General features: G+C 36.6%; 1 protein-coding gene across 1 annotated transcript in view; it reads left to right on the forward strand.

Moving 5' to 3' along the window:
* Positions 1–23,750, forward strand: part of LOC122805541 (potassium channel subfamily K member 13-like) — a 405,074-nt gene that overhangs the window by 26,341 nt on the left and 354,983 nt on the right. The gene's annotated exons all lie outside the window — the stretch shown is intronic.

Raw genomic sequence — 23,750 nt, forward strand, 5'->3', positions numbered from 1 at the left:
AAGTTGCTAGAATAACAGGTTTTGAATTATTATTAATTTTCTAATGAATATTGTCTGAAACTCAAATGTCTGTCATTGTTTAGTATTATTAAGTTACTTCAAACCTGAATAACTTGGCAGAAAACCACAAATATGAGGAAAAGATCAAAAATATGAGGTAAAAATCTGGACATTCTGTGAAACTCTGGAGAGCTGAGAGGAATGCGTGGAAGAGTTTCTTAGCTACAAAATATTGCAGTGTCATAGTTGCTTGGATACATCTTAAGATTAAGGTTGCCAAATCATATGGAAGTTTAACCACTGTCATGAAAGGAATTGCACTTGGATTCTGCTTTGAGATATTCTTTTAGAAAATCTTTGAAAAGCTTTAATGCTTCTTGACTTTTTATGTTGGAAGGCAACTGGTTCCAGGATTCTGGCATAATGATTAAGGCATTTGCCTCACATACACTTAAGTACAGGGTTTGATTCTCACCTTTAAGGATATTGACTAGGCTTAAAATGTCCCACAAGTCTGCTAACCAAGTACTTTATGAACTTATGAAAGCTCTTTCTTCAGAAGTGGTTTTATAAGGGGGCCATGCCAGAATGAGACTATTTTCTTGGATGTTTCTGAGTCCATAGCTATAATCTTGTATGAGAAGTTTCTTTAAGAGTTAGGCAGTAGCTTTGTTTTAATACTTTGAAGATTAGTGTACTCAGAAGGAATGTGGCTCTGTCAGTCAATGATAGCCATTTTGACTTTTCAAGTAACTGGCAGTACATGATTAAAAGGGTCTGCTAAAAGAATAAATCCGGAGACTATAATTTCTGCAATCTGTATTTTGCTGGAATTTTGAAATGAAAGCATTATGAGAAATGAGAGGTCATATTTCAGTTTAAGTATTAGTACATTTTTGACAATGGCTAATCTGGCTGTGGGAGGGAGCAGATGCCGGAGTCTATAACAGAGTTTTAATTGAGCAAGGACCTTATTAGGGATGCTGTCTGTATGAGTTTTAAAGTTTGAGAGAGGAGTCCAGAGTAAGGCTCAGATACCTCTGGTAAATGACATTCGGTATAATGTTCCCTTTATCAATAAGTTTTGGATGGGGAAAGGCAGTCATTTTCCTGACTGTGACAAAAAAAATTACATTGGTTTTCTATGGGTTAATTAGTAGTTTGTTAGAATAAGACCAGGTACATAGCTGAGTAAAGTTAGAATAAGATCAGGTACATAGCTGAGTAAAGTTACCTTGTAGTTTGTTTCACAGGTCTCTATGGTTTGTATTGGATTGTTGTAGAAGGATATCTTCTGTAGACATTATTAAATCAAGATTTGGAAATTGCAGCAGGAGGCCACTGATGGAGAGAAAAAGAGGTGATCTAAGTATGGATCCTTGTGGTATTCTTGTAATAAGTCTGTCAATAATGAAGGAGGTATTATTGCAGTAAACCTGGAATGTTCTGTCTTTCAGTTAGTTTTGGAACCAGTGAACTGAATTTTCACCAAAGCTGAGTCTTCAAACCAGGAGCCTACTGTTTACGGTTTCATAAGCTCTGGTCACGTATATACTGAGTCCTTCTGTAATTCATTTCTTCTGTTACTAGTGTTACTAGTATTACAGTAAATGGTATCTGTGGCCATTTCCAGGGAAGTATATTATACCAGCACTACTAGAAAAAAAAAAGGGTGCATAGCTATGATGTAGAAATTACTTGTAGAGCAGGTTTTCAAATGTTTGTGTAATAGGACATAGGTTGGAAATAGGCCTGTGGTCTTTCATACCATTGTGAGAAGTCACTTTAGGGAGTGGAATAATGACTGAATGTGTGAATTCTGAAGGGACAGTAGCTGATGACTAGGAAAGGTTAAAGATATAAGTCTAGGAAAGGTTAAAGATATGAGTATGAGAGTTAGCTATTTGTTTTGCAGCCAGTTTTAAGACAGTGGGATGCGGCTTGCTGTATTTGGCACCTGAGTTACTAAGTTTAATTAGGCATGACTTTGTCTGCCCTAATGGTATTTGAGAAAATTGGAACGTTGTTGCATAGGAAGCTAATGGGCAGAGTTGTGTGGACATGGGGTGCCCTCTGCTCCATTATGGAGGGGTAGTTTGATGTAAAACTGATTGGTATTTCCTCTGTGATATGATGTAAATAATTGGCATGGTCATTTGCAAAGGAGTTGCTTGCAGTGGCACATTCATTTTTTGGTTGTATGTGTATTAGTGATTACCCAATCAGCTGGTTTATTTCCTTCTAGAACAAACTGGGTTTTGCCCAGTTAGCTTCTTGTCTTTGTCTAAGGATCACAGTGTTTGCTTTTCTTTATCTTTACCTTTTCTAAAGGTCAAAGAAGGTTGCTGTAAGTGGGATGTTAAGGGGATCACTTTTTCACTTCATCCAGGTGACATCTCTGACTCTAACTTTATTTTTAATTTCTAGACTAAGTCATGGGTAATGTTGACTAAGGACCTTCTGTGCCCACCTCTCAAATCCCTTCTTCTTGACAAGTCACCATTCTAACTAAATTTATCAATAACTGAAACATGTTCAGCTTCACTTAATCCAAGGGAGATGAGAAAATATAGATCTAGCAAGAGAAAGACCATCCTCATTAACTAATGGGACTAAAGTCATTGACATTAACGCTACTCCACAAACAAAAAAGTAGTTAGAGAGACTTTAGTATAGATGAGGCTGCTGACACAGCCCTGGATTTTAAGCCAAAAACAGGCAGGCAAACAAGAATAAAGCAAGAAGGTAAACATATTTCAAACCCATTACCCTGATAAGAGTTAGATTCCAGACATGAGGTTGCTGGTAAGGGAGTGTACAGAGGAGTCTGCTGTTTCCATGAAGCTGTTTGTACTACTACTACACCCTACATTACAAGTTTTTGAAAGGTTTTGTGAGAAAGATGTTAGAGGTCTATACAAAGCATGGCATAATTTAACCAAAGCCAAATCGCATGTATTAAAAGAATTAATTACCAACAGGAAAGTTAAATTCATGAAGCTCAACAAAGGATATGGCATTGTTTTAATGAATGCAATTGACTATACCAGTAAAATATGTAAAAGGTCCAGTCTTCTGTGGTGTAGTAAAAATTATTTAATCCACAAACAGGCATAAATAAGCGCTTTCGTCTTGAGCACAAGACTTCATCAGATGCCATCTTTAAAAATCAACTCCTTTATATATCACAAACAATTATTTAACACATTTAAACCGTTTAAACAATTAAAATTAAAATATTTGTGCAATTAAATTAATTAACAATCAATAAGAACAAATTCACTGCTGTAAACCAGCATTTAGGTTAACCCTTTCCTGATACCTCCCCAGATTAAATGTATACATATTAATAATTTTATAATTAATTTTATTAAATTTGTGAGGCTTTCAACGATAATACAGGTTTAATCGAAATATATTCATTGAATCCTGGGTATGTACTAGATTTTAACCTGAGCTGCCATCTAAGCTGTCTATTCCATAAAATGTTCCGTATGTCTCCTCCCCTGGAATTTGTTTTTACAATATCTATAATCCCAAATTTGAAACTGCTAGGGGAGATGCAATTCAAAGTATGTTTATATAGGGCACTTGTCTCTTTTTTAGACTTAATGTCATGTAGGTGCTCGTATATCCTATCTTTCAGAGCCCTCTCCGTTTTCCCTAAATAAAATGCTGTGTATCCCCGACACACAGCCATATACACTAACATCCTTGTATTGCAGTTACCTTTACAAAAAACTACACTGCTGTTTAATCCATTTTGTAAACGCAAAATGACTTCCTTTATTATATATGAACATTGTCTACATCTTCCACAGGAGGTGGTACCTTGTTTGATCTTAACATTTCTAACTTCTACCTGTTCAAATTCACTTTTCAAGTTTTTACCAGTCTTAAATGAAAACATGGGCTCATCTCCTACTACTTCATGTAATTCCTTATTAACTTTGAACATACCCCAATTTGCCCTAATAATGTTAGTGAAGTGTCCTGTAAAACCATTAAACTCCACTACACATGCTTTTTGATATTTCCTTGTGTTCCTTGAGTTATTAGAAACCTGTAAAGGTCTACCTAAAAGTGCCTTGTACTTAGTACCCCCACCCCCCATACACTTCGTTCAAAATATTTTGAACAAAATCCATAGGGTATCCCCTATCCACAAACATTTCTTTCAAATTCTCAAACTCTCCTATAAGTTCCTTCTTATCAGAAGTCATCCTCGCTATTCTAACTGCTTGTCCTTTAACCAAACTTTTTTTCTGGAATATGAGGTGGTTACTAGTAAAATGCAAGTAACTGTTATACCGGGTATTTTTTCTGTAAATCCTAGATTTAAAGCCCTCATTTGTATGAGATATAGTAGTATCCAAATAGCTGATGTTTTCTTTTTCCCAAATACAGGTAAATTTAAAAAAAGTGGTCATACCGTTAATGTATTGCATGAAGGAGTGAACACTCCCCCTCCCCCCCAACCACAGAACAAATATATCGTCCAAAAACCTTACATACAGACGTACATTGTTCATATAGGGGTTGTTGAAAACATAACGGTGTTCCCACTCTAACATAACTAAATTAGCATATATGGGGCACAAGCTGCCCCCATTGCCACACCACTAGTCTGTTGGTAATATTCACCTTGGAAATTAATGTAGTTGTGATCAAGTACTATTTCCATTAGTTCCAAAGCAAGTGAAATTTTATCACCTGTCATTGTCGAGTATTTATACAAATCTATCTCCAAAATATAGATGCTCTTCGACTCTCGGAATACTAGTGAATAAGTCTTTAACATCCTCCTGTGTTAACTTACTCAAAAATACCCATGAGTCTTTAATCTAATGATCCATGTTTGAGAAATGCATTACAGAGGAAGTATATGAGACATTTCAGTTGAGTAAGAAAGATTCTATATTTAATTTAGACCCTGCAGAAAAGCAACTGTTAAAGGACTTAACAATAGATCTGATATACGCATAATGAAACCCGACAAAGGCAGGGGCATGATTATGTACAGTACAGAGGAGTACAATAATCTTATTACTACTATAGTATTGGACAATGACACTTACTTACTTAATCTAAGAATGAGATTAATATAGCTTATGGTAGAATTGACTCCCTGCTAGAGGATTACTTAGTAGAAAACAGAATTGATGGAAAAACTTTACATTTTATAAAGCAAGATAATCCTGTCATTCCTAATGTGTTTGGAATACCTAAGGTACACAAGAATATTAAAGATCCACTTTTTAGACCCATAGCTGCTGCAAAGGGTTCAAAAACGCACCCATTAGCAGTATATATTGACTATTGGACAAAAAGAAATTGTGGAAAAAATTGATCATTTGATTAAAGACTCATGGGTATTTTTGAGTAAGTTAACACAGGAGATATGGAAAGAAAATGTTAGTTTTCTGACCACTGATGTTAAAGATTTATTCACTAGTATTCCGAGAGTCGAAGGGAATCAATATTTTGGAGATAGTTTGCATAAATTCTCGACAATGACAGGTGATAAAATTTCACTTGTTTTGGAACTAATGGAAATAGTACTTGATCACAACTACATTAATTTCCAAGGTGAATATTATGGGTTAAACAGACTAGTGGTGTGGCAATGGGGGCAGCTTGTGCCCCCATATATATGCTAATTTAGTTATGTTAGAGTGGGAACACCGTTATGTTTTCAACAGCCCCTATATGAACAATATACATCTGTATGTAAGGTTTTTGGATGATATATTTGTTCTGTGGTTGTGGGGGGGGGTTCACTCTTTCATGCAATACATTAACGGTATGACCACCTTTTTTAAATTTACCTATATTTGGGAAAGAGAAAACATCAACTATTTGGATACTACTATATCTCATACAAATGAGGGCTTTAAATTTAGGATTTACAGAAAAAATACCTGGTGTAACAATTACTTGCATTTTACTAGTAACCATCCCATATTCCAGAAAAAAAGTTTGGTTAAAGGACAAGCAGTTAGAATAGCGAGGATGACTTCTGATAAGAAGGAACTTATAGGAGAGTTTGAGAATTTGAAAGAAATGTTTGTGATTAGGGGATACTCTACAGATTTTGTTCAAAATATTTTGAACAAAGTGTATGGGGGGGGTACTAAGTATAAGGAACTTTTAGGTAGACGTTTACAGGTTTCTAATAACTCAAGGAACACAAGGAAATATCAAAAAGCACGTGTAATGGAGTTTAACGGTTTTACAGGACCCTTCACTAACATTATTAGGGCAAATTGGAGTATGATCAAAGTTAATAAGGAATTACATGAAGTAGTAGGAGATGAGACCATGTTTTCATTTAGGACTGGTAAAAACTTGAAAAGTGAATTTGAACAGGTAGAAGTTAGAAATGTTAAGATCAAACAAGGTACCACCTCCTGTGGAAGATGTAGACAATATTCATATATAATAAAGGAAGTCATTTTGCATTTACAAAATGGATTAAACAGCAGTGTAGTTTTTTGTAAAGGTAACTGCAATACAAGGATGTTAGTGTATATGGCTGTGTGTGGGGGATGCACAGTATTTTATTTAGGGAAAACGGAGAGGGCTCTGAAAGATAGGATATACGAGCACCTACATGACATTAAGTCTAAAAAAGAGACAAGTGCCCTATATAAACATACTTTGAATTGCATCTCCCCTAGCAGTTTCAAATTTGGGATTATAGATATTGTAAAAACAAATTCCAGGGGAGGAGACATACGGAACATTTTATGGAATAGACAGCTTAGATGGCAGCTCAGGTTAAAATCTAGTACACACCCAGGATTAAATGAATATATTTCGATTAAACCTGTATTATCGTTGAAAGCCTCACAAATTTAATAAAATTAATTATAAAATTATTAATATGTATGCATTTAATCTAGGGAGGTATCAGGAAAGGGTTAACCTAAATGCTGATTTACAGCAGTGAATTTGTTCTTATTGATTGTTAATTAATTTAATTGCACAAATATTTTAATTTTAATTGTTTAAATGGTTTCAATTTGTTAAATAATTGTTTATGATATATAAAGGAGTTGATTTTTAAAGATAGCATCCGATGAAGTCTTGTGCTCAAGGCAAAAGCGCTAATTTTTGCCCGTTTGTCGATTAAATAATTTTTACTACACCACGGAAGACTGGACCTTTTACATATTTATTGGTTTTGGTTTTAGTGTTTCTTTTGACTATTTTTGTATACCAGTAAAATGTTTGAAATTTTAAACAATGCATCTCAATGCACTAGAGCCTCTATCAAGGAAGTTAACAGCGTATTATAAGATAGATTTTTTTTTACAAGACTTACTTGATCAACATATTATTAATTGCAAGCTGTTTAAATATTCCAAAGTTGAATTTCTGGTGACCCACAACTGTATTCAGCATTCGAAAGATACATAAAAATGTATTAAACCCTCCGATGCATCCAACTGTGGCCACTTCAGGCTCTAGAACACACGCTTTTGCTGTTTATGTTGACAGGACACTCAAATAATTCTTTAACAGCTGCCCCTACATCTTAAAATATTCTTGGGATTTTTTAAAACGTATTACACAAGAATTTTATGATGAGAACATTTTATTAACTACAGTTGATGTAGTAGATTTTTATTCTTGCATCCCACATGAAATAAGGCTCAAAGGATTTAGGGTTAGGCTGTTACAGTATTGATTTTCTAAATAACAAGGACACCATTGTCTTAGGTGACCTCACAGAAATTATATTATATATTAACTGTATTTATTTTGAGGATGAGTATTTTAGACAAGTGAATGGTATTACCGTGGGAACAGCCCTTTACGCAAACTTTGTGTGATGGTATTAGGATCAGAAGATAATTTTTAAATGTATGTTTATGGATTACATTATTGTTTTTTTACGTTTTTTAGATGATATATTTATTTTATGGAAGGGCACTAAGATGCAGTTTGAAGAATTCATAAGTTTTTTTTAAATACCACTACTGATTTTTTGAAATTTTCATTTACTTATTTACTTGAGAGCATCAATTGTCTAGATGTTACTATTGTAAATGATATGGTAAGGCGCAGATTTTGCTCCAAAGTATATAGGAAACCTACTTTTTTCCAATAATTTTTTATACTTTAGTAGTAATCATCCAATGTTTCAAAAGAAGGGACCTGTCAAAGGACAGATGTTGCAAGCTTCTAGATTAATGTGTAATGATAACCAGTTCCTTACTGAAATAGGCAATCTTTAGAGAAGGTTTTTGGAGAGAGGTTACCCAGTTGCCATGCTAGATGAAATTAAGCATGAGTTTTTTTCAAGAAAACAAAAGAGCAATAATTTTTTTCCATTACTAAGTAGTGGTCTTTCCAATCAGTGACATTTGTACTAGAGCATTTAATGACAAGGAGAGTAATGGGTTAAACAATTATGAACTCACCATAGCCATTAAGCATGGCCTAGGAAGTAACCAAATCAAACAAGTGTTAACTAACAATTGGAAATGCATTAAAAATTATGATATTTGTAACAGTATTTTAAGTGATCAAGCAAGATTTATTCACAAACGATATTCAAATTTAAAAGAAAATTAGAACTGGGATCCTACCTATGTCCCTGCTGGACAGGGGAAACAGGTGCTGACTTTGAGGGAACATGGACAAAATTCTTGGCTTGGCTTATAAGGACTTCCAGGCCAATAGCCTAGTATCATCCTATGAACCTAAGTAGGCAATACAAGACCTCAACTAAACAAGCCTAATAAGGGCATGAAAAATGTGGTGCATACCCTCAACGTAAATATAGATTTGAGGGGTATAATATAAGGTTAAAGTCTATTCGTTTTAATTTTGAGATTAATGAATAATGTGACTATAATAGCCAAGGAGTAGTTTATTTAGCATTTTTTGATTTTTGTTATGCATATTACATGAGTAAGACTGAGTGTACATTAAAGAAGACAATTTGCAAAAGTAATTTCGATGTTAAACATAATACTAATAATGCACTAATAATGCATTGTACAAACATAAGGTGGAATATAAGAAAAATAAAAAAAAAGCTTTTTTTTTTTTTTTGTTTTGGAAAGGGTGCTAGTTAATCCCAGGAGTGGACCATAGGAACTAAGATTCGAATACAGGGAGCTGCTGTGGCAAATTAAATTAGATGCTAGCTCTCATCCTGGAATAAATGATGCTATTTCTTTAAGTAGCATCTTAAAATTCTGAGCAGCTAAATTATAATTTGTTCAAGAAAGCAAATTATTTGATTTTATCACAGTTGTTATTTATCTTATTCACATTTTAGTATGTCATATATTTTAAGTGTTTGGATGAGGAAAATATTAGATTTAATACTGTTATAAATTTTATTCATTTTCATGAAGATCTTTTTTTTAAGGTACAATGCATTTTAAATATTTGAATTGGTCTTTATTAGTGTTAATTGAACATTGATCATGTGATTTTTTTGTATATAAACAGCTGGTTATTCTCTTAGATTTTTGTTCTGATAAAGTCCTGGTAAACAAAGGATGAAAGAGCTTAACTTTCTGATTAAAATTGCACATCTTACTCACAGATCATTACTTATTTTTTTGGTTTTCGATTGGTTTCATCCAGTGGACACAGTGTATATCTTGCAGATTGTGTGTTTATTGTATCAAGTGTTTTAGCCATGTCAAGGTAGACAATATGCACTGTTTTACCTCAAGCATTGCCTTAGTAACCTTCTCAAAAAAAGTATACTAGATTTGTTGATCATTTCCACAATAATTCTTTCCTTGGGTTTGCACATAAGACTAGTTAGATTAACGTTTCTGTAGTTTCCAGGATCTGTTGATGGTCCGCCCTTATGAAGAGGGATGGCTGTTGCAGTTCTCCATTCTCTTGGCACAAAGCCTGTCTTAAGACTACAGTTAAACAGTAGCCCCAGTGGCCCTGGCAGGTCATGTTTTAGACTATTCAAGATGCATCCTGGGATATTATCAGGGCCCATTGAGGCTGTGTTCTTGGCCTTTGCATGCTCAGACAGGACATGCTCTGTATTTATAGATGGAGGGGTTATATATGAAACCATTTTTTGGGAAGTGGCTGGGGGTAAAGTTGTAACTGAATTTGTCAGCCAACTGATTCGCTATATTGTCCGACTCAGTGAAGGTGGCACTATTAACCACCATTTCAGCCATACTGCTGTGTGGAAGTTGTTATGGTTGTTTTTTGCCTGGGATGCTATCTTGGCCTCAGAACTGGATTTATTGGACTTGATTAGTCCTCTTACCTGACTGTTTATTTTGATGATAGACTTCTTATCTTTATGGGAGTTACAATTCCTGATTTTATCCCTTTTGTCGTATAGTCTGTTTAATCTGGGATGCCACGGGGTGGTTTGTTTTTGGAGTTAGTTTTGGGCTTCTGGTAGGTACAGCAGCCTCTATGCAGCCATCAACACATTTGTACAAGAGTTTTTGTGAACAATTCTGCATAGGTTGCTGTGTTTTCTCGATTTGGAGGGGCACTGAATTTTGACAAACTATAGCTTAATAAAAGCTAGTTTGCCTTCAAATAGTTCCTAACTGTTTACTGGGATTACCAAGTCAATTTTGATTTTGAAGGAGACAGCTTTATGGTTAGACCTTACCAGGGAGGATGTGACACTGGGGTGGTGCAGCATTCTTCCATATTTGCGAGTACAAGGTCCAGTATATCGGAACCTCTACTGGGCATATGCAATAACTGGTTAAGGGTGTTTGTATTTATGAAGTCCAGGAATCTCTGTGATTGCAGATTTGGGGCCATGTAGGATTCCCAGTCAGTAGAAGGCTAATTAAAGTTCCCCATAAGTAAGGTGTTAGGTTGGATAGTGAGTGTCTCCAATAGGTTTAAGTATGTGGTATGAGTTTCATGGGACAATAGAGCGTGGCCTATAACTTGCTAGGATATGGTATGGGATTTTATCTATGGTGACCTGCACGTGGAGAAACTCCAGGGCATCATCCTGCTTAAGTAATCTAGAGATATGCTGGTTAGTGATGTATATTAAGACACCTCCACCTTTAGTCCCTCTGTGCAGCTACTGGTCTAAAAGTGTGGAAGGTTCTGAAAGCTTGCACTGCCAGGGCACACTCTGAAGCTTTAAATCACATCTCGGTAACTGCACAGATGTCTATATTCTGTAGGGTAAGCAGGGATTGAAGAGAGTTTAGCTTTTTGTTTAGGTTCTTGGCATTGAGCAGTAACACCTTGAGGTTCAGCTCTGTTAATATTTGTGTGTTAGTAGGTTTGTCAATTTGGCATTGCTTAAAAAAGGCTCTATGGGAAATGATAAAGTTTAAGCCAGTATTTAAAAGCCTAGATCACTATAAAGTAGTTCAGTGGCTAAAAAATGGAACTCTGTCCACATTAGCATTCAAAACACATCATCCAAAGCCTCCTTTAAAGACCTCATCAGGCAACATCTCAAGCAAAGTTGGCAGTGCCATGATTGCTCCCCAGGCTAGTGAAAGCAGATAAGGTACACATACTAAACCTAGAGTACTTGATAATAGTTTTCAATCTTACTCACAAACACTGGCTAATCTACAATGTATGTACTGTACCTGTGTACTATGTATGTATTCTACCTATGTTCCAAATGTCAGCTGTACACCACAAATCTATTAATTACCTTTATTTTTAAATTAATATTTTTGTTTGTTCTCTCCACTGTAACTGTTGATGTGCTGCATACCACTGTAAAAACATGTCTTTTGTAATGTGCGTGTATACTGATCATGTCTAAATAACTAAATGTATCTGTAACATTTCTATGTGGGGCTTTTCTCCCCGGGCCTCTGCTGAAAAAGGGCCTTTTCGGCTCAGTCAGTCACCCCCAGTTAACAAATGTAAAATAAAAAATAAATAGATGGGCTAGGTGCAAACCATCCTTGGCAAAACGACATGGTTTGTTTGCCATGTCTTCCCATGCTGACAAATATTGGATTCCCTTAGAATGACAATAAAAGCTCAGCCAATTGTTAAAATCAATCATCTTTTGTTGGTATTGTGGCATTATGCTTACTGCTCAATGCTAGGCTCATACCAGCCTGAGACACTTAGTCAGATAGATCTATAATGTCACGCTTCATATAATCTATAGGAGGTGTGTCTCAGGTCTTTTACACCTACATGAACTATGATGGAATCAGACTGGTACCTGTGGTGCAGTGACTTGAGTGCATGTGTAATTTGGCAGATCCAGGCTCCAGATAGGCAACTAACCATTATTGCTTCTTTGTTCAGCCTGGCTAGAGGGGCATCAGTATGTCTTACAATGGAGTCTCCTTTGACTAGAGTCCTGGGAAGTGTGTTTACTTACCCCATGGGCTTTGTTTTTGGGACTTCACTGATTTGAGGCCGTATGTATGTTAGGTGTTGCTTTTGTTGGGTGTTTTTGTGTCTGCTGAGGATAATCTTTACTGATGAGTGTTCTAGCAGGTCTTTTTTTGTTTAGGAAAATTACATTCAAGTGCCTTAGCATATGTTGGTCTATGTGTGGGGAGTGCTGTTTATGTGGCTTTGACAACCTGATGTATGCTTTTATACGATAGTTTTAGCTTCTAGTGACATTGTTTATGTACATCTCTCACATACAATATCTGTTACTTTAAGGATTAAGTGGTTGTCAGCAAACATGAGACAATTTCTTCATTGTCTCAAGATACCCATATCCACCAGGCTGGCTGCATATCCATGTTGTCTGGCCCACTAATTGGTGAGCTACAAGAGTGTGGCATACAGGAATTAATAGAAAGCTGTTAAGGGTGCTTTTTTGGGAAGGGGTCAGAGGCAGGATTAGGCTATAAAATACTAAATTTAACAGTATTGCCACTCAATGTGCAACTAGCTGCTCTAAGCTTGTCAATGTGCAGGGTATTTGCTCTATATTTACTGCTTTACAGGGTACCACCTTTTTTTTGGGGGGAGGGGGGTCATTCTAAAGGGAAAACGTGCTTCTAGATTTTTGCATCTGTACAGGGCACTGGCATGGTGAGCAATTCCGTGCAAATGTGCTGAATTTTATACCAACACTATAAATACAGAAAACTGACTACTGAGCCCTCTGGGCAATAAAACAACTACACTTACAACCCTTTTATCTGCTTCCCAACTCAGATAAACAAGAGAAACACCTACTGACACTTGATGAATAATCCTAATCCTGCTAATGTAAAAGCACAGTAAAAGAGTATCGAAAGTGAAATGCTACCACAAACAGACTTAATGAAAGGCAATAAGTAATTCAAGGTTTCAGTTATAAAGGAGGTGACTGAGAACACAAGAATGTTATTAGTGCAATAAAGATACGTTGAGTGTGTCTGTACAGGGGAAATTCAAAACTTTTGATGATTGCGGGCTCTAAATAGTAGTTATACAGTGGGGAAGACTACAGTGAAGCTGTAATTGCCATGTATGTAAATGTACAAACAGTAGAGTACAATGCACAGTATAACAGAGCAAACAATTACGTAAATAAATAAACATCATTCTTGCATTCTCCAATTACCTGATTAATCCATTTCATGGCTGTAGCAGGAGCCAAAGTCTATCCTTGCACTCAATGGACACAAAGCAGTAGAACACACCCTAGATGCAAGATGCACATGTACAGAGACAGACAGACAGACACACACACTGATCAAAACACACCTGTGGGCAATTTAGAAGAGTGCTACTTATTCACCTATAGCATGTCTTTGGGATGCGGAAGTAAACTGGAGCACCTAGGGGAAAATATATTAATATACCTATAGCATCGATGATAAACAAAAGGAGGTGTGTGTGTGTGTGTGTGTGTGTGTGTGTGTGTGTGTGTGTGTGTGTGTGTGTGTGTGTGTGTGTGTGTGTGTGTGTATGTCTGTGTTTTGGTGCCTGTGTGTGAGGAGGGAGCAATTCCCACATATTCCTATATTGTGGGTCATTCTGCACCTGCTAATTTACATATAGTACTCAAAAGTAACACAGCACTAGGGAAAAAAGGCAACCTTAACGAATGATGAATGTGGATTTTAGTGATGCATATTTGTAGTAATGGCAATTAGACCAATTGTCACCAGTGAATTGAGTGGCTTCTGATAAAATCCATGCAGACAGAAGGTGAACATGCGCACACACCAAACAGAAGGTACTGCTTCCAAGACATGAACTGGGAAATCAAACACTCTACCAGTAATCATCCCGGTAAATAACACATACCTGCACATTCCATCAGATGAGTATTACTACACAATATGAATGCATAGCAATTAGTTTCAACTATTTTAATGTATGTCTTCATTCTTACTTTGGTTTCCAAGTATCCATCTCAAGTAGTGAACCTGACTCAGAAGGAGAGCTATGCTGTTCTAAAGGCCAGCAGGATGGATCACTTCACTAGTGATCCAGGTACAGGAATGAATCTGAATCACCGGAAGAGACAATTAGAAGTGAGGCAAAATGACAAAATGGTCAATGACCTGCTATCGTTTCTCACAGAAAATGTTTGGAGAGGTCTCTGATACACTACCTATATCTTGGAAGCTTGGGAGTAGTTGGTGATACAGAACCCCCTGAATGTAAGCCTCAGCTCCTGTTGCCACATTGGGTGAAACATGCTCATGTAGCTGTGTTGTTAGTGTATACTTGGTAAAACAAGGTTTAAGTTGAAGGCAAAAAGTTCTACTTGACAGAGTGTCAGAAGCCATGAAAACCTTATGACAGACAGACTGAGGCTTGCAGAGTTTACAGCAGAGTGAAAAGCAGATGCAGGAAGCACAGAAGTGGATGGATCTTCTAAAAGTATATAAGAAAAAAGTTAGACCTTGCACACATTTACATTGACTGAAAACTGCTTTTGAAACGCTGTTTATACCATGATAGTTGAAGAAAAGATTATTACTTTGATTGTAAAACTCTTTTCATGTATGATTGTATACAAGGCAAGTGATAAAAATGTTTGGATTTATTACCAATGTTTTTTGGTCTGAAGGATTTGTATCCCCAGAATGTACTCCCTGACTCATTTATCATTTACTAATAATAGCAGCACTCAGAAACAGCCCTTCTCATCTGCTGCCTGACCACATCAATGTATAAGAGTCATCAGAGAAAATGTCATCCCTAATGAAGTACTAATTAACTAGGATTTGTAATGGCTTGACTTAGCTGTCAGTGTGAAATATACCACTGGACAGATCATGCTAGGCTTAAGAAAAAACATGAGGCTTAAGTGATATGAATGCTGTTTCTAATGTCTGTTTTCCCTGCTGACAATTTTGAAGCAGGCTGGATAAAAAAACATGTATAATATATGGGCTATTCTTAATTTTTACATCAGCACATTCATTTCCCCAGACTATAAAAATAAATAAATACATAAAATACATAAAAATCATACTAACTTCTCTGAAACAAGAGTCAGCAGTGAGATACCAGGATAGCTGCATGTAGCCCACTGACCTATGTAGTCACATAAAAATATATAACACCAAAAGAGAATATTATTTATATTTCTTTTCTGGTCTGATACAGGGTCATGACTATGAATTGTTAACAAGTTTCATTCTGTACTTCAGGGTTTGATTCTCTAAGCCACCATTTGTGTATGTGTGACTCAGGCTGTGAGCACTTTCTACATAATTGACTTGCTCAGTCTGTTTATATGGGTCAGGGTTCTGGTTAATAAATGCATATTTTATTTATTAACCAGTGCTCTTCTCTGCTTAATAAATAACATGTTTAATTGTGCCTTCCATGTTATATGAACACTTCTTATTTTCAGTGGTGGCTTGAGGAACATTTTCTCATACAAACTCACACACAGTGATAAAATGTGTGCACGCATGTGCAGACATGTACACACATACACACATACACACATATATACATACATAGAAACTTTCTGGCTTACAAGTTAAGGACATTATTAATTGATGTACAAATAATGTTTGATAAATAGTTAATAAGGAGTGCACAGTCTTGGAATTCTACAGCACCATAAGAAATTTATGGACTTTTCATGGCACAACACATATTGAATTACATTTAAACAGGAAAAGCAGTGGAATGAAAATGTATTTACATAGTTAGCTAGGCCTTGGAGAGAGTTAATTGCAGAAATTACAAAGAAAGGCTGCAATAAAGGGGAAAGCCTTAACATAAGATTTGAGTAAGATACTGTAAATAGAGTACTAGTTTGCAATATGGATTCTGGTAGAAGCTATTATTTCAAAAGACAGGCAAGGCGTAAAGAAGCAAAATGTAGGTGGAGGTCTAAATATATAACAGCAACAAAGAAAAAACTGAGTGACTACAGTTAGCATTTGTTTATGACAACACACTGTTAGTGCTGAAAAGCAGCGTACAGTGGGATTGCTGAAGGGATTGTGTTCTCATTGTTTAACTAGATGCAACTGATGTTTAAAAATGTATGGGACATTTAGACTCATACTTGAAGTAAATCTAGTACATAAATTGAGTTTATGAGACAAACGACTAGCTTTGTATTTATTTATTTTTGCAGCTTCTAAGTTGTTGATATCCCTGCAAGACTCCTGTTGGTGTACATCTTATGAGACTGTTATTTAGAGCTGGACATTGGATCTGTATAATAATTTATAGATAAAAGTGAGATGGGAGTATATCAGTTTCTTATTTAATTTGGTTCACTTTTTTTTCTTTTAAGTGATGCAGTGTTCTTTGCTGCTCAGGAGACTGTAGACTGAGATCCTTTTGATGTAAGCTTTTTCTTCCACACATTAATGAATGCATTAGTGCACAATACAGATTCCCCTAGGAACTTAGACAACAGAAATCTGTTGGCTTAGTTCTGTCTGCTTGTGTGTATTCCATACAGATGTATTTATTAATTGACTTTCATGATCCATGATCTGTATACCTGAGTTTGGCATTAATGTATACATCAAGATATTTAATACAGACTTATCTAGTGTAGAGATATAGTGAAGAAAGGATATGATAAATACTCTATGCTTGAAATGGTTGAAAGTTACATGCAGTTAATACATCCTATAGCTCTGCAACACAGCTTTTGTCATTCAGATAGCTGACCTATGCCTTTCATGTATCCCAAATGGATATGTGACATATTGGTTGAACCCTAAAACAAACTACAGAATATCAAAAATTAAATTTCAAGCCATCCCCATGACATACAAAGATAAAGTCTTAAGTATGGCCTAGGTTATAAGTTTGATTAGCAGCTTGGGTGCTTGACGGAGCTGTCTGGGATGAAGTTTGTGCCCTATTCTAGGTAGGAGGGACAGAGCCATTCACAACTGTAGCTGTCAATCAGATAAAGGGAGAGGGCCTGCAACCTAGGGCATGTCTGAGGTCAATTAACCAATGTTGGGTGGTATGAACAAGTCCATGGCAGTATGCATTATAATAGGGAAGGCACTGTGGACAACATTGATGATGCAGGTTGTGCATCCCTCCACCCAGTGGAGGAGTTATGAAAATATACAAAAAAGTATTCATTGCAGTGATGCTGGTCAAGATAAAAGCAACTGCCATATATGCCTAAAATGACAGTCTGTCCCTCAAGCAGCTCTCTGCCAAGTTGATTTGCCTCTGGTCCCCACCACTAAAGATTAAATGGTCTTCAGTCTGACTGGAAGAGGTTTGAATGATTGACAGAAGCAAGGACAAAAAGCATAAAATAAAATAAAAAATAAATAAAATTTCAGAATTGCAGTGCAGTGTAGCACAAACATACAGAATGCAGAAAAAATTGAACATTCCTATTAACAAACATGCAGTGTATAACCATAGAAGCATTAAGCTACTTGTGACAATGTGGGGTTTTTCCATCTGTGCCAAGGAGAATATGGCAGTATATGTGTAACATTAAACAACAAGTTTGTGTAGGTATGCATTTGTCTCCATCTGATGAAGTTGTTTAAATGAAAACGCAGTGTTGGTTAATAGCGTTAGTGGACTGCATAGTCATTTAATTAATTGTTTGCGTTTTGTTGGACTGAAGAGTCGTTTTATTAAAGTATTTTTGTGTGGATCCTGGATTTGTGCCTTCTTCAAACTGTTCTACGTTTTGGTGTTTTGGGTGAACATTTGAGCAGCGATTCCTTTTGGTTGTGTTTTTTTTTTACATAATTTCAGGTTTATGAAAATAATTTCTTTGACTATCATGTCCAAGTCATGATTTCCTTTCCTCAGGCTCCCATTAAATTTGCTAAATGTAGGTGACACTGATTTCAGTCCTGCTAGTGTCCACCCATGCCTCATTACTATCTTCTCACATGTAAATGTTGTTCATTGTTTGATTATTAATATCAGTCTTTATCTCCGTGACATTCCAAACTGATGCTTGGGTAGCTCATCAACAGTATGACTTGAAATATACCACCAAAATTTAACATGGCCATTTCATTCTTGTATTCTTCTTTCCAGACTGTACTTAGACATGACTAAAGTTGCACATTTGTCACAGCATTCATAAAAAACTAGGAAGTCTACTTGATTTTCAGTGAATTTGTTTGCAGTCTGACACTGGAACTGTTTACCTTTTGGACAGCCTTATGCATATGCTAATGACTGTGTCTTCATGAATACTTTCTCCTCAGTACAGTTTGCCAGATAGCTGTGGAAGTGAAGAACTCTTTCAAACCACCTTTTATTCCAGCATATATACGGAAGATAAACCACACAGTGAATAACACAATTAAAATATATGCATAAGTCTATGGCCGGTATTCATAGTTATTTGTGTAAATGCAATAGGGATATCATTGATGTTTAAGAATAAGCACAGCAAAGGCAAGATTCATAGATGCCATTTATGATAATACAAAATGCCCAAGTATAATGAAATGCAAATAACACATTTTGTAATGCAGCATATGCTAATGAGGTGTTCTTGCAATTCATTGTCCAGTATTCCCACTGTATGCACCTCCTTTGTTAAATGCAGTGCATCATCTGTCATATCCGAGTCATAATCCACAAAGTTGTCCCCAGACATCCCTTCAGTAGTTTGTCCAAATATGCACAAGCACTTCATTGGTGCGCACACATGAATTATTTCCCCCAAGCAACCCCTTCGGTAGCTTGTCTAAGTATGCACAAGCACTAAAATGACACAAAATACATTAGTTTGCCCAGTGATCACTTCAGCGCTATGTCCAAATATGCACAAGTACCAAAATATAGCATATTCCCAATGATCTGTTCAGTGGTTTGTCCAACATGCACAAGTACAAAACTGAAACATTTCCTGAGCGATCACTTCAGCAGTTGAAACATTTCTCTACTGGTTCCTTCAGCAGTATGTCCAAATATGCACAACCACCAAAATGAAACATTTCTCTACTGGTTCCTTCAGCAGTGTGTCCAAATATGCATAACAATGAAAATGAAACACTTCTCCCACAATCCCTTCAGCAGTATGTCTAAGCAGCAAAATGAAACATTTTCCCCACTGACCCCTTCAGCAGTCTACCCATGTATACCCAAGCACTTCAATGACTCCAAATGAAACAACATTCCCCTCAACAACACTTTCAATAGTCTGCCCATGTATGCACAAGCATGTCCCTGAAACCCAATGAAACATTTCCCTCAATGATCCCTTCAGTAGTCCGCCATGTATGGATAAGCACATCCCTGACATCAAGTGGTACTTTTCACTTCCCCTCGCAGCTCCATATTCTCCTGTTGAATTGTTGCTTACTGGTGTAAATTCATGGCTATTTACACATTTGCTATGCAAATGAGCTCATTATGGATTCATGTCTATGAATCATACTGATATGCAGATGTGTAATGCCCCTTATCTGCATATCAGCTGCCTCTATCACTTATGCCTTAAACATATTACGCTTTTGTGATAGGTAGAAGTGCTTATAAAAATGCCTCCACATTTATTTAAGTATTCATCCTAAAAGTCCATGATCTACATAACCATGTAGTACCACTCTTCATAGATAGAAACTATCAAAATGTGAAGCCCTAGTCTATGAATACCTGCATATGTTTTGGGAAAATAAAACAGTCATTGATGTCTGTTTTTGCTAAGGCATGGAGGGAAAAGGGATGGTAGGATATCTGTAATATTGAATCCATCAGAAAAGCTGTTACTCAATGCAATGTTGTAAAGTGAGTTATTCTGTCTAAATTATGAACAGATTTGCCTTTTGTTTCATATGTAGAGATTGCGGCAGTGATAAAAACAGCAGTTTGTATATTATAAAATATATAGTGAGCTATACAATGTCTAAAAATATATTTACTTTCAAACTATAATTCATCAATATTTAAGACTAGTCCAGAGACCTGCATATTACAAAGTGATTATCTCAAAACATAATTACATCTTTATGCCTCTATTCTGGCATCTAAGATATGTAGACTATTATTTGCACTAAACTTCTCAGTGAACATAATGTTGTTTATCTTGTTATGGCTGCTATAAAGAGTTTTTATCTGACACTGGAGGGGAATGATTTGCCAATGTAAATGTGCAGAAAGAATCTTATACTTCATATTGCAAGCATTCACAGGATGTCTAAATCTCATAATCAGAAAAATCAGTATTTCTTTCTGAATAGTTTTTATGTAATATGATCTTAACAGCTGAAATATTTTTGCAAGGTATGTGTGCATTGCTGTGTGGTAGAGTGGATGCTGTCAATGCTATTTTATATTTCAGTAATATATCATGACATGAGAGTAAAGTCTGACCGATCAGATATTTCCTCTCTATAATGAGTACGCTTATCTTTGAGACTGCCACAATATATCATGATTATACAGCAGTATAATTTAGAAAAGAAATACCCTACATTTAAATGATGCCATTGTATGCTGGGGTTGGGGGGTGGCCTAATGGTTAAGGTGTTTGCCTTGCAAGCACAAGGTGCAGGGTTTACACACAAGGGATAATTGACTAGGCTTAAAATGGCTCACAAGGGCAGTTAGCTTAGTACTAATCTATGAACCTCATTTTGTTTTCATTTCTTCTCACTAATGCAAGTCTCTGGAATACATTAGTAATATAGTGTTAGTACATATGCTTTGTTTGTGAGTAAATTTGCACAGTACATCAGAAGATTGCAGCTGGATTCCCCACTGTGATTTGTTTTAATGGTGATTTCTATTTCTCCATGAATGAAAGAGATTTAAAGCAGAAGAGAAATAACTGTGTTTTTCAGTCTTTTTATAATGTGCTGCAGTAGGTCAAAAATATACCATTAAATTAAGCAACAGGGAAATAAGGTCTGTATTCCAAAAATGTATTTTAAAATGATATTATTTAAGTAGTAAATCTTTTGGCTAGTAATGTGATAGTATGATAAAGCTTGGTTTAATTTAGTTTAAACTGTATGCTGGGAGAGGAGTTAAATATGTCCTGGCCTTATGCTCATCTCTATATGTAAGGACTGTTGCTGTGGATATCTTTTAACAGATGCTGCTACTTTCTGGATTTAATTACAGTGTGCATATATTTAAGGTGGAAGAACATATTTTCATTCGCTTATTAAATAAGAGTGATTTATTTGCAATTTTGGTCATTAGTGGAGGGATGTTTTTTAAAGTAGAAGCAATTTTAATGTTTCTCTGCTTAGCAGCCCAGAAAACATACCTGTAGTATTTAATGTTTCGATAATCACACAAAGTTGTATTTATCTGCTGATACTGAACTTGTATGTACATTGGATAGCACTGAATTTATCACGGTAGTCCTCATTTCTATTTCCAGCAAGTGTTTTCATGTGTGACTGCTATATGCCCTTGTATAATTTATTTTATATTGTTGATTGGTTCTAGGATCTGGACTACAGAATACTGAGTTAACATTTCATCATTTTTTATTTGTGGGTATTTACTACAGCAATGATTTGAGTTGTGAGGCTAAATTCTCAGAAAAGAAGAGATTCACACTGCAAGCAGATGATATGACAGAAACTATTAAGACTCATGCCTACCGCAGAGTCATAATGGAATAAATCCTTGAATATGACATAAACCAAGTAAGTCTGACTAGTGACATAGGTGCTGAAGGAGCCAGATTGGACAGGATAGGATTAAGATACCATTCCTGGCACACTTATCACTGGTGCAGAGTATTGGTTCCTCTGAGTTAATGGCCATTATACAAGTGCACCTTTGCACAGTGTTAAAATGGCCAGGACCAAGTATGTAAGCTTATCGATCCCAAGCTAGTGATGGTAACCTTCATATCTTGTAGGTAGAAGCATGCACAAGCAAGGGGGGGGCATATGATGGCCTGTGGCGACACAGAGTTTCATGTGAGGCACCAGGTGCAGGGTTTAGGCCTCAGTAGAAATTTCCTCACTGCTAGAATGCTAGCAAGCTCACAAAACTCTTTCATGGCTGCCTGGATGATGTCCTCACCTGTCAGCTCTCATTCCCATATGGGGATACCCAGAAAAGGGAATAAGTGGGCTCAAGACAAGCTGGGGTGGAGGCTTGGTGGACAGCCTGCTCAGAGGCAAAGAGAATACAGAAAAAGCTGTTAGGATTGGGATTCAGGAATCCTTTTGGCCTGGCACAAGGTCCCTTACTCCAGACATCTGACAGGTATAATAGGTGTTATGGTGATTCACTAGCCAATGACATCCCCTCCACATACAAGTATACTACAGCTGCATTAAAGGCTTATAAATTAACCTGATGTATGCATAGCATAGGTAAGAATGGAATTCGTTGACACCTCTGCTCTTGGTGGTGGGTCAAGTAGTATATACCTAAAAATGGTGTAGAAATCCTCTGCTTACTCTGCATCAAAAGCATGCTTCTTTCTCTGTCTAGCACCACTCAAACTCTTCACATTTACCTGAATGCTAGACTCAAGCTGAGACCACTCCAGTCACCCAAAATGTCTGGTGCTGTTTCTATATTGCATGCTACAGAAAATTAGTACTCGCTCAATAGCCTTCCACCCAATATGACACTCCAAGCTCATACATCCAACTGGCAAGCAAAGTGTCTGTCCTGTCCCCAATCTTTGTGATACTCTTCCCTTCCCAGGGGGTTATAATGGGTGTCTCTGGCCTCCACCTCCTACTTTAAGCTGGCACTTATTGTTTACTGTCATATTTCCATATTCTCTTTGTGTTATTATCGATAATCGCCTACCTGCCCCTCCCTCTGCCTAGCCTATCAGTAATCTGCATCCTGTGCCAGATGCCTCCCCCATACACATTGTTGATTACTAGACTACCCCCACCCCACCAACCATACTGTTAGTGCTCAAAGCCCCAACCACCATCCAACCACACACATTTAATTATTGAATTTGCTGGCGTCTCTTAATCACATTATCAGTGGCCAGGGACCTTAACCCTCTGTCCATACAACTAGTAGTGAAAGCAGTCCATTACAGTGATCAGAGTGCACAGTCCCTCCCCACCAGGCTAAGCTTCCTATCGCATGTCTTGGTGCTTGTGTAGCATTTACCCCCACCAATGTCCCATGCGTCTTTGACTCTTTCTCTAGGTATACTTTATTTGCACCAACATTGTGCCAATGGAATGCATCATGATTTATCTAAAAATATTGCACCTGACTGGCATAGAATGGGGTGGCCAGGTTAGTGTACTGTGACATTATTCTGCTCCAGACCTAATCCCTATTATCCCACAGTGGAGCATACCTAACTGCCATCTGATGTTCTCTACAATGCGGATAGCTGTTCATCAGGAATCAATCCTAGGCCTTCATCAAGATGCAAGTAATCAACATGTTAG

This window comes from Protopterus annectens, chromosome 6.part1 (genome assembly GCF_019279795.1).
Source record: "Protopterus annectens isolate FY-2018-M chromosome 6.part1, PAN1.0, whole genome shotgun sequence".
NCBI classification, from domain to species: Eukaryota; Metazoa; Chordata; order Ceratodontiformes; family Protopteridae; genus Protopterus; species Protopterus annectens.